Source organism: Haliotis rubra, unplaced genomic scaffold, assembly GCF_003918875.1.
Source record: "Haliotis rubra isolate DU_JTF1 unplaced genomic scaffold, ASM391887v1 Scf60, whole genome shotgun sequence".
In the NCBI taxonomy this organism is placed as follows: domain Eukaryota; kingdom Metazoa; phylum Mollusca; class Gastropoda; order Lepetellida; family Haliotidae; genus Haliotis; species Haliotis rubra.
Genome location: NW_025767302.1, coordinates 293,200 through 309,271, shown reverse-complemented (window position 1 = coordinate 309,271; position 16,072 = coordinate 293,200). Strand labels below are relative to the sequence as shown.

Genomic DNA, 16,072 nt, shown 5'->3' with positions numbered 1-16,072 from the left:
TTAAGAGAAATCCGGAGTGACCATACTTCCTTAAAGAACCTGTGGTAGGAAATGTCTCCAGTGTGATTATTGTAACAGGAATAACAACTTATAATAATAATAATAATAGCATATTTGTAACTCACTGTGTCAGTGCAATATCCAAATCAGTTCCAAAATTCCTGTAGCTCTAATCTTGCCTAAATCTTGTTTCGGTGCTGTAACATATTTACACTAACATCTCACCGATAAATTCAGAGTTCTCCCTCTTGTCCCCAAGACCCAAGCTGTTACAATCATTAACGACTAACAGTATAAAGAATTATCACGGCAGTGTGTAAAGTTTCTGATTGTATTTTGCTGCTTACTTGGATCATAAGAGCCTTAGTAACAGCTGGTGCTTTGTCCACAATCGTACACTTCACTGATCGAAGATGTTGTGGCATCCAAAGCATGGATGGGTCAATATCATTAAAACTTTCCATTGTGTCGACAGTATGCACACACAACACAGAAACAAGAAGGCGTTGTATGTATTGATTACCGCTACACAATAACTACACGTCATGGTATGTACTACTTAAAGGACGTTTACAATAAATCTGCCATAACATATGAGTGATTGAGTTTAATGCCACTTTTAGCAATATTCCAGCAATATCACGGCGAGGGACACCAGAAATGGGCTTCACATATTGTACCCATGTGGGAATCGAACGCGGCCCTTTGACCTGACGAGCGAATGCTTTAACCACTAGGCTACCCCACCGCCCCTCTGCTATAACAAAGGACAGCTTAACCACAGTCTTTATGGTCATAAGTTGGGAAAGTGGGACCCGATAAACAGGAACTGTAAATCCAACAGCGGCGGAAAAGTTTCCATGTGACTTTGCTTTACTGGACAGACTGACACCACTGATGTGGTGGCGCGTGGTCCTGTGCACAAAGCTCAGGTCACGAATCAGTTAAAGTTAAGCAACGTCGAGCTCAGACAGGCCTTGGATGGGTGACCGTGTTTGGCAGCTTGATTCCTGAGAGTTTCTAGGACTTCAGTCCTGCCCCACAACGAAGCACATGTGATGCATGTGGTCTAACCTTAGGCAAGTGAGTTTGTTCAAATTGCCTCTGTTCACCCAGCAGAAAATGGGTACCTGGTTGGGTAAAGTCATGTGACTATAACCTTCTAGCCCAAACAGGCAGCATGGGTTATCCGGGGTAATAAGAATCAGATTCTGATTAAGCACCGCAAGCAATCACTTGGTATTTGGAGACTGTGCGCTATAGAAGATGACTTATTATTATATTATTATTATTATCAAGATAGCAGAGAAAAGTATGCATCACGCAGCCCGGGTGAAAATCTCGTGGTGTACAGTCTCATGGAGTGAGTGAGTGAGTGAGTGAGTGAGTGAGTGAGTGAGTGAGTGAGTGAGTGAGTGAGTGAGTGAGTGAGTGAGTGAGTGAGTGAGTGAGTGAGTGAGTGAGTGAGTGAGTGAGTGAGTAAACTACCTCATCACAGTGTAGAGTGTGTGAGTTGGGTTTTACGCCGCTTTTAGCAATATTCCAGGAAAACTAAACATATCCACCACTGAATACCACCTGAATGTGTCAGGTCATGGGATGCCACTAGATTGAGTGAATTTAGTTTTATGCCACTTTAGCAATATTCCAGCAACATCGCAACAGGGGACACCAGAAATGGGCTTCACACATTGTACCCATGTGGGAATCAAACCGGGCCTTCGGCGTGACGAGCAAATGCTTTAACCACTAGGCTACCCCACCGCCCCTCTGCTATAACATAGGTCAGCTTAACTACAGTCATATGAAAAAAGGGTTTTCTTGTTTTCTTTCAAGTAAAATTTATAATCTAACCTGTATGGATGAGTTAATGAGTGAGGTAAAATGTATAGTCACACTGATAGTATTTCAGCCATATAAGCATGTATGAATGTAGTGGTAGTGAAATGGGTGCTAACCTGATTTTAGAAATAATCCAGCAATATCACAGTCGTGGACACCATTGGCTCCAAACCTTGTACCCAAGTAGGGAAGCGAACCTGGGTCTTTGGTGTGATGAGCTTTAACCACTAGGCTACCCCACTGCCCCACCAGTACAGGATCTCTAGGTAGTTGCAACTCGTTCTACTTCATATATTTTGAACAAAAAGTGTGTCTATGAATGAACTACAATAAGATGACTCAACATTTTCTCATACTGTTTTACCACCTGTAAACAGACACAGCCCAGCAAGTGAGTAATTATGCATTCTAACATACACAGCCATCTCTAACATTGACATTCTGTCTGGATAGATATTGTCACAAAAAAACTGTATGAATGGCCATTCAAATGAGTCCTTCACACACTGAAACAACCATCTGAGAAAAAAACAGTTTCAAAAACGGAACTGCTTGGGAATGCTGAAGTTGGGACTGTCTGTAAACTAACTCCATGAGGTAAATGGAAGGGTTGCATGTTTAACAAAGTGTTGGTCAAGCCATTTGCAAATATTTGTGGATAACAGCATCATATCAAATCTGAACCATCTTGTACAGCAATTTGTCAGAGTCTACAATAAACATTACACTCTCCTAGGTGTATCAGGGAGTGGAGTCCCTCAGATCACATCCTTACCTTGTCAGCTTGCTAACGGGGTTAACCTGTTTAGACTGGACAAGACATCCCACTTTGGATGTTAAGGTCAGTGTTCCAATCACAGTAGGGGATTTTCACAGCTGCATGCACACCACTAGATACCTTGAAAGTGATGTTAAACCCGCTTCACCTCATCTAACCACCTTTGTTACATGGAAAGGGCACACTGATCCATGAAGCTTGTAGTCAGTGAATGCAGAAGAAAGAGTTTCAATGGGACAATGTTACCCTTGATTCATTCAGGTGGTACGAGATGGATGAGTGAGTTAGGTTTTATGACGCTTTCAGCAATATTCCAGCAGTATTACGTCAGGGGACACTAGAAATGGGCTTCACATATTGTACCCAGGAATTCAACCAGGCATTGTGTAATCATGGCATTGTGTAATCAACCTGGGCCTTCAGCAAATGATTTAACCAGTGCTACATGAGGCCTTTAAACTATATATGTCCACCACTGAAGGTCACCTGAAGCAGTGTTCACGAAAGGTGTTTCAAAGTAACAGGACGTTGGGTCCTGTAAGTTTAAGATGTCTGTTTGACCCATTGAAAATTCACAGGACCCATGGAATAAAATTAAACACACATTTCAGATTTAACATTTCTTATAATTGGCATTGAAATTATTAACAAACATAAGAAAAATTAAGATAAAATAAACAGCAAACAAGTGTCACATGTCACATATAACAACTTCAGTCAAAGTCATTGTAAAATATTCAGTCGGACACTGGGGCCGGTGGGTTGTAGATTTCTATCGGACCGTTGGCAAATCTGCCGGATTTGTCAGAGGGTCAGACACTATTCGCGAACACTGCTGAAGGTGTCAGGTCATCGGGATACCGCTAGTTGGAGTGAGTTAGTTTTACGCCGTTTTTTTAGCAATATTTTAGCAATAATACGACAAGAGACACCAGAAATTCGCTTCACACATTGTACCCATGCTGGGAATTGAACCTGGGCCTTTGACGTGACGAGCTAACGCTTTAACCACTAGGCTACCCCACCCCCCACGAATACCACTCGAACTGGGGAGACCAACATGACCGGAAAGAACCTTGGCATCTCACCCAGTGCCACTGAAATAAGCCTCTGAATCAATACCATTATTAATTCATGGAACCTTTACAAGCAATATGTGAGTACAAGGATGCTCATCTGGCTGAACACAGAGGCCAGTGTTCGAGGGTGATAATGACTTATCACATCTTCTGTACACGCAAAGGGGGTTGATACATAATGTATCGCCAGGAACTGTGTGGGTTTTTAGTTCTGTAAATCACAATAGAGGAAAAATGACAAACAATAAAGCAAAAGCACTGTGGCTTACCCGGGTACAGTCTCAAGTACCCATACATATTTCAACTAAAAGATATAGTAAGTAGCTGGGATCCCCTAAACAGTTTGTAATATTTTTACTAGTTTGTGTTCAATATAATTCTAGTTTACTGTAGATACACCGCTGTGCATATGTTTGTTGTTGATAGTATCATACTGAGACTTGAGACCATCATGACGTCTATCGTTTAATTCCTAGTGTGCCTTTATTTAGTGAGTGAGTGAGTGAGTGAATGAGTGTGTGAGTGAGTATGGTTTTACACCGCTTTTAGCAATATTCCAGCAATATCACAGCAGGGGACATCAGAAATGGGCTTCACACATTGTATCCATGTGAGGAAGTGAACCCGGGTTTTCAGCATGACGAGTGGATGCTTAACCACTAGGCTACCCCACCGCAAATGCAAGGTATACTCTAAGACAAAAGTTAATGCGACACACAAACAACAGATAGACTCAGTGTTATACTGTTACTGCTGAAAATATTACATGTAAACAAATTTTTCAAGGTATGGTAACGATCAACAGTCCATACGAACAGAGCACCTGGCATATGCAAACGAGCAAGGTACCAGACAGAAGCATACCTCTAGCTCGCCATCTGTCATTTTTCCTGAGGCATGGCATGTTGAATTAGTTCCAGAACAATAAATAGAGGCGTTTTTCTGACATCTGTACTTCTTCAGAAGTGGAAATGATAAGCGTCTGGTTGTCTGACCTTTCAAAGTGAACATTGCTGGCTATTCTTCTTGAATATGTTATACTTCTTGTAAATTTCATGTAATTGATAGAGTTGCATCACAGAATCAGTGGCGTCATCCCACAGATGGAATGGTGTCATCCCCATATAGAGAGGCGTCATCCAACAGATGGAGAGGCATCATCCAACAGATGGAGAGGCATCATCCAACAGATGGAGAGGTGTCATCCCACAGATGGAGAGGCGTCATCCCACAGATGGAGAGGCGAGAGGCGCCATCCAACAGATGGAGAGGCACCATCCAACAGATGGAGAGGTGTCATCCCACAGATGGAGAGGCGTCATCCCACAGATGGAGAGGCATCATCCAACAGATGGAGAGGTGTCATCCAACAGATGGAGAGGTGTCATCCCACAGATGGAGAGGTGTCATCCCACAGATGGAGAGGCATCATCCCACAGATGGAGAGGCGATGAGGCGTCATCCAACAGATGGAGAGGCATCATCCCACAGATGGAGAGGCATCATCCCACAGATGGAGAGGCAACATCCCATATAGAGAGGCGTCATCCAACAGATGGAGAGGCGTCATCCAACAGATGGAGAGGTGTCATCCAACAGATGGAGAGGCGTCATCCCACAGATGGAGAGGTGTCATCCAACAGATGGAGAGGCATCATCCCACAGATGGAAAGGCATCATCCAACAGATGGAGAGGCATCATCCCACAGATGAAGAGGCATCATCCAACAGATGGAGAGGCATCATCCAACAGATGGAGAGGCATCATCCAACAGATGGAGAGGCATCATCCAACAGATGGAGAGGCATCATCCAACAGATGGAGAGGCATCATCCAACAGATGGAGAGGCATCATCCCACAGATGGAGAGGCATCATCCAACAGATGGAGAGGCATCATCCAACAGATGGAGAGGCATCATCCACAGATGGAGAGGCATCATCCCACAGATGGAGAGGCATCATCCCACAGATGGAGAGGTGTCATCCCACAGATGGAGAGGCATCATCCCACAGATGGAGAGGCATCATCCCACAGAGGTGTCATCCCACAGATGGAGAGGCATCATCCAACAGATGGAGAGGCATCATCCCACAGATGGAGAGGCGTCATCCAACAGATGGAAAGGTGTCATCCCCCATATAGAGAGGCATCATCCAACAGATGGAGAGGTGTCATCCCCATATGGAGAGGCATCATCCAACAGATGGAGAGGCATCATCCAACAGATGGAGAGGCATCATCCAACAGATGGAGAGGTGTCATCCCACAGATGGAGAGGTGTCATCCCACAGATGGAGAGGCATCATCCAACAGATGGAGAGGTGTCATCCCACAGATGGAGAGGTGTCATCCCACAGATGGAGAGGCATCATCCAACAGATGGAGAGGCATCATCCAACAGATGGAGAGGTGTCATCCCACAGATGGAAAGGTGTCATCCCACAGATGGAGAGGCATCATCCAACAGATGGAGAGGTGTCATCCCACAGATGGAGAGGCATCATCCAACAGATGGAGAGGTGTCATCCCACAGATGGAGAGGCATCATCCAACAGATGGAGAGGTGTCATCCCACAGATGGAGAGGCATCATCCCACAGATGGAGAGGCATCATCCAACAGATGGAGAGGTGTCATCCCACAGATGGAGAGGTGTAACAGATGGAGAGGTGTCATCCCACAGATGGAGAGGCATCATCCCACAGATGGAGAGGCATCATCCAACGGATGGAGAGGCATCATCCCACAGATGGAGAGACATCATCCAACAGATGGCGAGGCATCATCCCACAGATGGAGAGGCATCATCCCACAGATGGAGAGGTGTCATCCCACAGATGGAGAGGCATCATCCCACAGATGGAGAGGCATCATCCCACAGATGGAGAGGCGTCATCCCGATATGGAGAGGCATCATCCCACAGAAGTGGTGTCAAAAGTTGACAACAATAATATTAAGAAAAACCAAGTTCTATGGATAGTCAACTTTATTACAAGAGTTGATGTATCCAATGTATATATACTCACTATGCAGCAATGTATATATTCTCCTTATTTCAAATTGTTGTATCACTTGCTTGATTAGTACCTATGCCGAAACATCGCGCTCATTGCAATAAAGAAGTTGACTATCCATAGAACTTGGTTTTCCTTTATCTTTACAACTTCTAAAACACCTCTCAATAACAATAATATTCTTCAAAATGAAAAACAAAACTGAATTGGATCAGTACATTAAAAACATTGGTCCACCACAGAGCTGCCAAATTATAGAATATGAACAAACTTTAAATTGATATAGCCACACAAATTACAAACAAATTACATAATCCAATTAAAGTTTGGATCTGAATGATTAGAACCGGATTATTTTGGGACGGAACACAGTAAATCATGCTGACAGAAACAAACACTCACACGGAACCGAATGTCTCCGCCTGAAATCAAGCTCTGTCAGACATTCATCAATCAACAGAATTAGCAACACAAAATCCTTCCGACCACAAGGTGGCAACAAGCCATTGATCTTAGATAATCCAGAGTGAACTCTGATACAGGATACAACATGAAATCCATTTATATGACTGTTTGGAAAGACTCATCCCAACAAAAGGTGTAAAGGTTTCATTAAAACTTTTATGGGTGAACACAAATGGGTGAATATAATGATATCATTATTGTGTATATCTATAACACCATCATTAAGTGAAAGAAAGCTTCGATGCCGCAAACTTCCAAAATGATGGTATAGTCTCTGATCTTGATGAAAGTCTCTTGTCAGAAGTCTGGTGTTCCTTGAGTCTAGTGATGAGGGTCTATGTGGAAACTACAAGACACTACTGACATCAGGAGAAACCAGCCAGCCTTGAACTGTGACCACACATCTGCTTTGTGCTTCGGACTTACTGATCTAAATAATCTCTGCCACAGTCTATCTGACCCCCATCCTCAATCAAGGGTAATTAATCCAAATGGCTTGCATTTATCCATTGCTAAAACCAATCAGCTCTAATTAACAGTTGGCTTCCTTTGTTATATTAAGCTTCCTCCTTTAAATGTTACCTTAAGTATGTTGTTCTTATGTATTCATATATAAACTATCTGCATTCTAGCTTTCCTGTGTCCAAAATACACAATATGTCACAAAGGGCATGTTAAATCTCCAAATCATCATCATCATCATCATCATCTTTCTTTTTCATTTTACGTGATGACAGAATAAACATACACTGTACACAAGTTGTGTCCCTTATCATGAAGAAGTCAACACTCATAAATTATCTCCCTTTTCTTGTAAATGTTTCAACTTTTTTAGAATGGAAACAGAAAACAGTCCCACAGCACTCTAGCTCCCTAGATATGTAGTCAACATTTCAGAACATCAACAAATACAGCCTACTAAGAAAGTTGCTGTCCTTGTTGCTATTCAAACACTTTCAGCATAAATACTGAGAAAAAGGTGTCATAGTGACTGATTTGGGATAGCATTTTTACGACGAAAACAAATTGAATTCCAAAGGCCAATGTAGTGAAGACACATATAACCTAACAGTAGTACTGGTTGAGCTGGGAAGCCAGTATACTAATCATGGACATGACACAAGCAGTCGGATTATCAGAATGACTAACAATGTTATTGCCAATACATATATAGAAATGGATGATAATGGACACAGGGATTTACCTTGAGTCCTGTATTTGAGGGTGCCTGGGACTCATGCTTATAATTTTCAGGGGTCCTGGACAACAAAATGGGGGTCCCATACACTTAAATATTATTACTAATACTGTTATTGTATTGTGTATCATGATCAATATTTTAATTGTTACGGTAATGAAATTGCAAGTGATACCATAACTAAGGTAGTAGCAAACTCAGTGATAACTTATTGTTACTTGATTGGAATTTTTACAAAAGTATTTGGACTTTTTTCTGCGTCCCTGTGAATGCGCTAATAAATTTTGTTGCATCCATTGTCAATTTTTATGCGCATAGGACGCAGGAATTCGCGTCCTGTAAATCCCTGATGGACAGATGAAGACACAATGGAGCTGCTCTAGATATTGGGACATGTGGGCGTGATTACCGACAGAGCCCAGGAGATATTCGATTAAGGCAATGGTATGTCAGAATATAAATAACAGTAATTAATGCCCGTGACACAGTGGCAGGGGCTTGCTGACAGGTCAATGTACATTGCAGAGGAGATGAGGATTAAGAACAGAGATGAGCTATGTAAATAATAGCAATTAAGCAATATGGCTTGGCTGCATAGTATTTTGGCCTTTGGAAATAAATGTGTATTTAGACAATGGGTATTGTAAAACAATAACTATGGCTCTTTCAACCTCAGTATCATGCTGAAAGTATTGGAATAGCAATGTGGACAGTAGCAGTGTATCGAATAAGGCCAATCCGACTGCCCGAAACGGGCTAGATTTTTGACGGACGGCCTAAATTTACAGCTAGGCAGCCCGATGGTCTGGTAAAAACTTTCCATACATCTGAGTGAATTCACCATATTTGGTCTGGTTAAATCCATTTAGGGCTGGTAACATTTTGAAGTTACCAGCCCTGATGTCTGCCTGGTTTTTGGCTTATTTCATACACTGACGTACAGTAGGTTTTCAAGCTGGCTGTTTTTGTTGATACTCTACAAAGCTGACAACATATGTAGGTGGACCTGTGAAGATCCGGGTTAGAATTGGTCTTCAGTAGCCCATGCTTGTTGGAAATGGCGACTAATGGGATCGGGTGGTCAGGCTCAATGACTTGGTTGACACATGTCATCGAATCCCAATTGCATAGATCGATGCTTATGCTGTTGATCATTGGATTGTCTGGTCCTGACTCGATTATTTATGACCACTGTCAATATTGCTGAGTGTGGCATTAAACAACAAACAAACAAACAAACAAACAAACATGTAGGTGAGCTACAGTCAACATGAATTTCCTATGCAATTACCTCGAAAGCCCAATGTGTCCATAAACATTTGCAGAACTATTACAAATAGACTATGGTTGCAATGTTGGCAATTTTATGTATATTTGTTGTAATAACTGCTCAATATAGCAAAGCAAACAATAAAAACATATATTTTTTAATTTGTTAACAAGCAAAACACTATAGCAAGAAAAATGACTTTTGACTACATTTGAGGGTTCACCTCCATTTTCTTCTTTTCACTCTCTTTTAGGTGAAACATGACTCTTTTGTAAGAAATGGTGAATAGTAGCCTCTGTTAATTTTTATTCTGACAAAAGATAATCACTCTTTTGACACACAGCGATGTTAAACCTTTTGTCTATAATTCATTAGAAGTAGGGCTGACTATCGATATAGATCACAGAGATCAACAATTGTCAACTAAATATCGATTGATTATCGATCAATACCTTTGAGCAAAAATGAAGAAAAATCAGAAAGAAATCAGCATGTTTCACATCACTCTTGAATGGAGACATATTAAGGCATGCATGGATTACAAACAAAACACCGTCCTCAACATAATTTAGAAGCAGTGAGTGAGTGAGTTAATATTTAACGTCACATCGGCACAATTTAGAAGCAGACCATGAATAAGACCTAACTTTGTGCATTGTCTGAGCAAATTAAAACTATATTTCATCAAATTAATTCAGGCATGATATTACCGATGACACAATTTTCACATCAATAATCATAATGTATTTTTCCTATCGACAGTATTTCTGATTATGAATCTCTCTAGCCAGCCCTACTCAGAAACAGAACTATTCTGGAAACTGAAATTTCTTAACTGTAATTTTTCTACCTCACCATTGAATTTGGATGAATAATGAAAAAATAAAAATCTTACACATGGATGCCAATAAATAGTTAAGATTTATTCTAATACTTACACAGTACCATCATACGATGCTCCTTTCACTGATTGTTTTAGTTAACGAATAATTTTTTTTATTTATTCAATCCCATAGTTACATATATACAAACATATTATTGTAACAAAGGTGAGTGAGTGAGTATGGTTTAGCGGCCCTGTTAGGAACACTCCAGCAATGTCGTGGAGTGGGATACCAGGAACGAGTCCCACAGACAGTACCCATGGGATAGAACCCGGCGTCGCGAGCCGAAGCCTTAGCCACTAGGCTTCTCTGCCACCACAATAACAAAAGCAATATACAAGTAGTGAGTTAGGTTTTATGCCGCACTCAGCAATATTCCAGCTATATGGCGGCGGGTAATATGCAAGTAAGATAGGTTGACACATACCAGCTTCTAAAGGGTGGTTGAACAGTCAATGATTGAGAAATGGGATGAAAGGAAACCATTTTTTTTCAAAATTTTCCACATCATTGTTTCTTTTAGAAACGTTTTTTTCTGCAAGAAAGATGAATTCTAAGGTTTTCTGATAGTTATTTAATTTGGAAATTGTTTTTTTTTTATATATTACATAAATAGATATGTCTCTTTGCAGAGAAAATTATATGATTTAGTATTTTGTTGGCTTGAGAAGTACCAAACTAGTTAATGAATAATTAACCTCTTCAGTGACTATATTTTCAAACATGAAACCCTAAGTAGGCCTCAAAGATCAATATTATACACTTTGTTTTTCAAGACATGTTGGCATGTATGTAAATGATGACAAGGGATCTCTGCTTGTACATCAGTGTATACTATTTTTACACTATTTTTAAATGTAAAACTTGTACTCAGGAAGTACAACTAAATTCCACATCACTTTCACAACCCTTTTACTCTTAGATTTTGTTTTTCTTGCATAGTATAGTTTTGGGGGTTTGGCTTTCTTTGTATATTTCTTGGACTTTTTTTCAACAACAAAAATTTCAAACCATTTTGAAAAAATTTAAGATCTGTTAATGACTTTTGATTATGTCTAGTGAAGATTAAGCTTTAATATCACTTAATTAAAGGGATAGTTTAAATTTTAAAGCAGGATGCCAGAACAGTTTGAATTAGTTTTCTGCCCACTGAGAAGAAGTAATTCTGAACATGTGAATCATAACAGTTTATATATTCATAAAAATCTCTGCTAGAAGAGGAAGCCTTTGTACAATTCTGACTTTATCATTAGCATATCAATTGTCTCCCAGAAGAAGCATATGGTACAAGTCATTATAGAAAATGCATAAGTTATTCACAAGGTTTTATGCTATACAGTAATCCAGTATTCAAACATGTATAGCATGGACGTAGAAAAATTATATATTGCATTCTGAGCGACTCACAATAACGCAGGAACACCTACACCCTTCGAGGGCTTTTTCCTTCAGGGGAAGAGAGAGAGAATAACATTCCAAATACAAAATTCTCCAGCAGATTAATGCGATAATGTAAATATTACATCTTACAGTACTTGACACTATTTCCTTACTTTACAGGACCCTCATATGGACCCTTGAAATTTGTATATGTGGGAGCCCCTGGACCCATAGGTTTTAATGTAAGGTAAAACTGTGCACTAATGCTCGCCATTCCACAACATGAGTGATACAGTGAATTTTATAATCAGATATCAGGGCTCGATTTAGTGCTTTCTTACTTGCACTGGTGCAACCCAATATTACAAAGAGCAACCTGGTTATTAGTCTAACTTGCACCAGGTGCAAGTCAATTTTTGAGTGGCTAAACTTCTGAATAAAACATCTAAATAATTCAATAGCATATTTCTTACATTACATATTGCAATAAAAGCAGTGCAACTGGAATTTGGATGGTGCAACAAGGTTTTTATCTTAGGTTGCACCTGGTGCAAGTAGGTTAACATCTCTTAAATCTAGCCCTGGATATCTGAACATGTTTTATTACCTAATAAAAAACACTACCGTGTTATGAAGAGTATCAGCTGAGCAGGTAGCAATTTCCTTAATTACACCAAGACACTGAACGTTCTTTCCAAAAGAAGTTACCATATTTCCTCAAATAGGTGTGGGTCTCCAATACATGCCTCACATTTACCATGGGTCATTATGCTGTGTAAACAAATTGGAATCGGAGCCTCTGTTTGACAATGGGCCTGTACGTAATGTAATTTGTTGATTATTTAATGACAACTTCCTGCAAATGTACCCCTTTGTATGACTGTAGAACTGTGATTTCTCAATGTATGCATTGTGAGAGGCCACTGTGTCAACAATAAACAGAATAGGACAGGTGTCTCACGGAGGACATATGGTACTTTTGTTCTGTTTGTGTTTGTTTTCTTTGTTTGCTTGCTTGTTGTTGAATGCCTCACTCTTTAATATTCTATCTATATGGCAGCATCATAAATAATCAAGTCTGGGCTTGACTTCAAGTGATCAATCAAGTGATCAACAGCATGAACATTGATCTACACAATTGGGATACGATGACAAATGTCAACCAAGACAGCAAGTCTGACAACCCGGAACCTGTTATAGTCGCCTCTTGCTACAAGCATGGGTTACTGTCACAAGACAAATTCTAACCGGGATTTTTTACTGGTCGTGTGCATGTGTGCATACTTTCATGTGACATTATCAAGGTATATTATCTAACACATTGTGACAATTCTACATGTAGCTAGAATAATTCCTGTTAACTCATTGACTAAACCACCCAAGAACGCCGCAAGATGGTGGTTTGGACACTGAATAAACATCTACTAAGCTAAAAAATCCTGTGTACTAGTATGGGTTAAGCGTCAACATTTTACGATTACTTTATATATAGGCTACCATCAAATAAATCAGTTCAGACACATAGACCTACACATCAACATTTAAGGAATTATTCTTTCGACTCGTAGATTTAAGCACAACAACGTCTGTTCAATTTTGGAAAGTGTTTCCGACAAGGTTCTCACCACAGGAACGATTACACGCTAAACGACGTGTGATATATAAACATTGACACCGCGAGTCTCAACGCACAGGTAGGGCATAAAATAGTGCACAGCCGGTGTTCTCGTGTGACCTAGTTACTCTCGCGGTTGTTACGAATGTGACATTGCGACATTTAGTCAGTATAGTCTCTAATATCGATGTACATCAACAGTTACACTCTCAACTCACCATACATACTAGGGTCTACTGGGGTAAACAGACCAAACAAGCACATCCGCCATTGCAATCGATAGTCATAAATATTCATGTATCTGTCAATATATTCTTCGAGCAGCTCTGGCGAAGAATTGCGTTTCTATAACAACAGCGGAGAAACTTTAAACTCACGTGAATTCACTGTCGGTGATAACGATTTTTTTCAGTCTCATTAGCTGATGGGTTTTCAAAAATACTGTCTGTTTAGCAGGCAAGGTTTTACCTATTTTGAATATCAAAGACACATCCGCTGATGATCCGTCGGATAGTGGTTAAAGGGAGGTAACACGCTTGAGAAGTGCCCAATCGATACATTTCCCCAACCGGGAGAATATTGGCATGGATTCTACCAGCGTGATTTCCAAAGTAAAGTTATTTCGAGACATGAAACAAACTTAAATTTAAAAGCATATGTGAAGAGTGAAAGGAGCGTATTACTGTTTTCAACGTGCTGCTCAAAATTAATTGCCAGAGTTTTTAAAGTCTTTATGTCCGTAAGTCGGGAGAGTGAGACGCGATAAACATGAAAGTTGTGAATCCAACAGCGAGGGAAAAGTTTCCATGTGACTTCGCTTTACTGGACAGACTGATCAAGATAGCAGAGAAAAGTGTGCATCACGCAGCCCGAGTGAAAATCTCGTGGTGTTACCGTCTCATGGAGTGAGTGAGTGAATACACTACCTCATCACAGTGAGTGAGTGAGTGAGTTGGGTTTTATGCCGCTTTTAGCAATATTCCAGCAATATCACGTCGGGGGACACCAGAAATGGGCTTCACATATTGTACCCATGTGGGGAATCGAACCCGGACCTTTGCCGTGACGAGTGAACGCTTTAACCACTGGGCATCCCCACCGCCCGTCATCAGATTGAGTGAGTACAATTCTCCATCAGAGTGAGTGATCACTATTCTCCATCAGAGTGATGGAGTGAGTGGTTGAGTGAGTGATCACTATTCTCCATCAGAGTGATGGAATGAGTGGTTGAGTGAGTCAGTATAATTCTCCATCAGAGTGATCGCGTGAGTGAGTGGGTGAGCGAGTGAGTAGAATACACTAGACGCCAAAAGAAACGTTACCCTCCTACATTTATGAATTACTGAAAAACTATAAAAGATATTTTAGAAGGTTTTAGTTTACAAGAAAGCTTAACAACACAGATTTCAGTCTTTTCAAACATTTTCTGCTGATTTGCATTAGTGAGAACAAGTAAAACGTTTCTTTGATATTGTGAAAAAATGTTTAGGAACTTCTACAATTATCTTTAGCATTTTTGCTTGCAAAGTAACATTTTTCCATTTCCATTTTACACATAGCAATAGCAATCCCAAAACGCAGCAATATTCAAACAGTATTTACATCCATTTCACATGCAGAATGATTCTATAGGGTATAAAGAGAGCCTAGAAGACATGATCTGATACACAAGTCCGAGAAATATGCCACGATTAACGGCTGAAGAGAGACAAAGAGCCACTGGGATGGTGCAGATGGGATCGACATACAAATGCTGTTGCCATCCCCCTCGGATGCCACTGTATCACGGATATAAGACTTCTTCAGGGCTTCAGACAGACTGGGATCACCGTAGACAGACCAAGAAGTGGACGTCCACGCATCACAGCTGAAGATAGGTACCTCCTTCATAAAGGAAGGAGGGTAACGTTTCTTTTGGCGTTTAGTGTATGTACCCCATCAGAGTGAGTGAGTGAGTGAGTGGCTGTTCCCTATATGAGTACAAATATATACACCCGTGAAGATCCGGGTTAGACTGACTGACTGACTGAGTTTGGTTTTACGCCGCTTTTAGCAATATTCCAGCAACATCACGGCGGGAGACACCAGAAATGGGCTTCACACATTGTGCCCATGTGGGGATTCGAACCCGGGTCTTCGGCGTGACGAGCCAACGCTTTAACCATTAGGCTACCCCACCGCCCCTCCGGGTTAGAACTGACCTTCACCAACCCATGCTTTTCGTAAGCGGCCACTATAACGGGTGGTTAGATTCGCTGACACATCGCATCCCAACTGCGTAGATCTATGCTCATGCTGTTGATCACTGGGTTGGCCGGTCCAGCTTCGATGATTTACAGACCACCGCCATATAGCTGAAATATTACTGAGTGCGGCCTTAAACAACAAACAAACAAAGAAGAAGTTGGCATCCATTAATTCTTGCCTGTATGTGCATCACTTCTTCATATACCTGGGGAGGTGGGGTAGCCTAGTGGTTAAAGCGTTAAGGCCCGGATTCGATTCCCCACATTGGTACAATGTGTGAAGCCCATTTCTGGTGT

The 16,072-nt window shown here is 40.8% G+C and overlaps 1 protein-coding gene across 3 annotated transcripts in view; it reads right to left on the bottom strand.

Annotated features, from left to right (window-relative positions):
• The window catches only part of LOC124255486 (synaptotagmin-14-like), a 123,289-nt gene extending 109,262 nt beyond the window's left edge, over window positions 1-14,027 (bottom strand). Inside the window, exon 1 of one of the 3 annotated variants that reach the window (XM_046689417.1) lies at window positions 13,907-14,027. The gene's annotated coding sequence lies outside the window, so the exon portion shown is untranslated. Of the gene's footprint in view, window positions 1-13,747; window positions 13,807-13,906 lie in introns of those variants that run through there. The other 2 variants (XM_046689416.1, XM_046689413.1) reach the window with 2 other exon arrangements.
• Window positions 14,028-16,072: the final 2,045 nt, after the last annotated feature.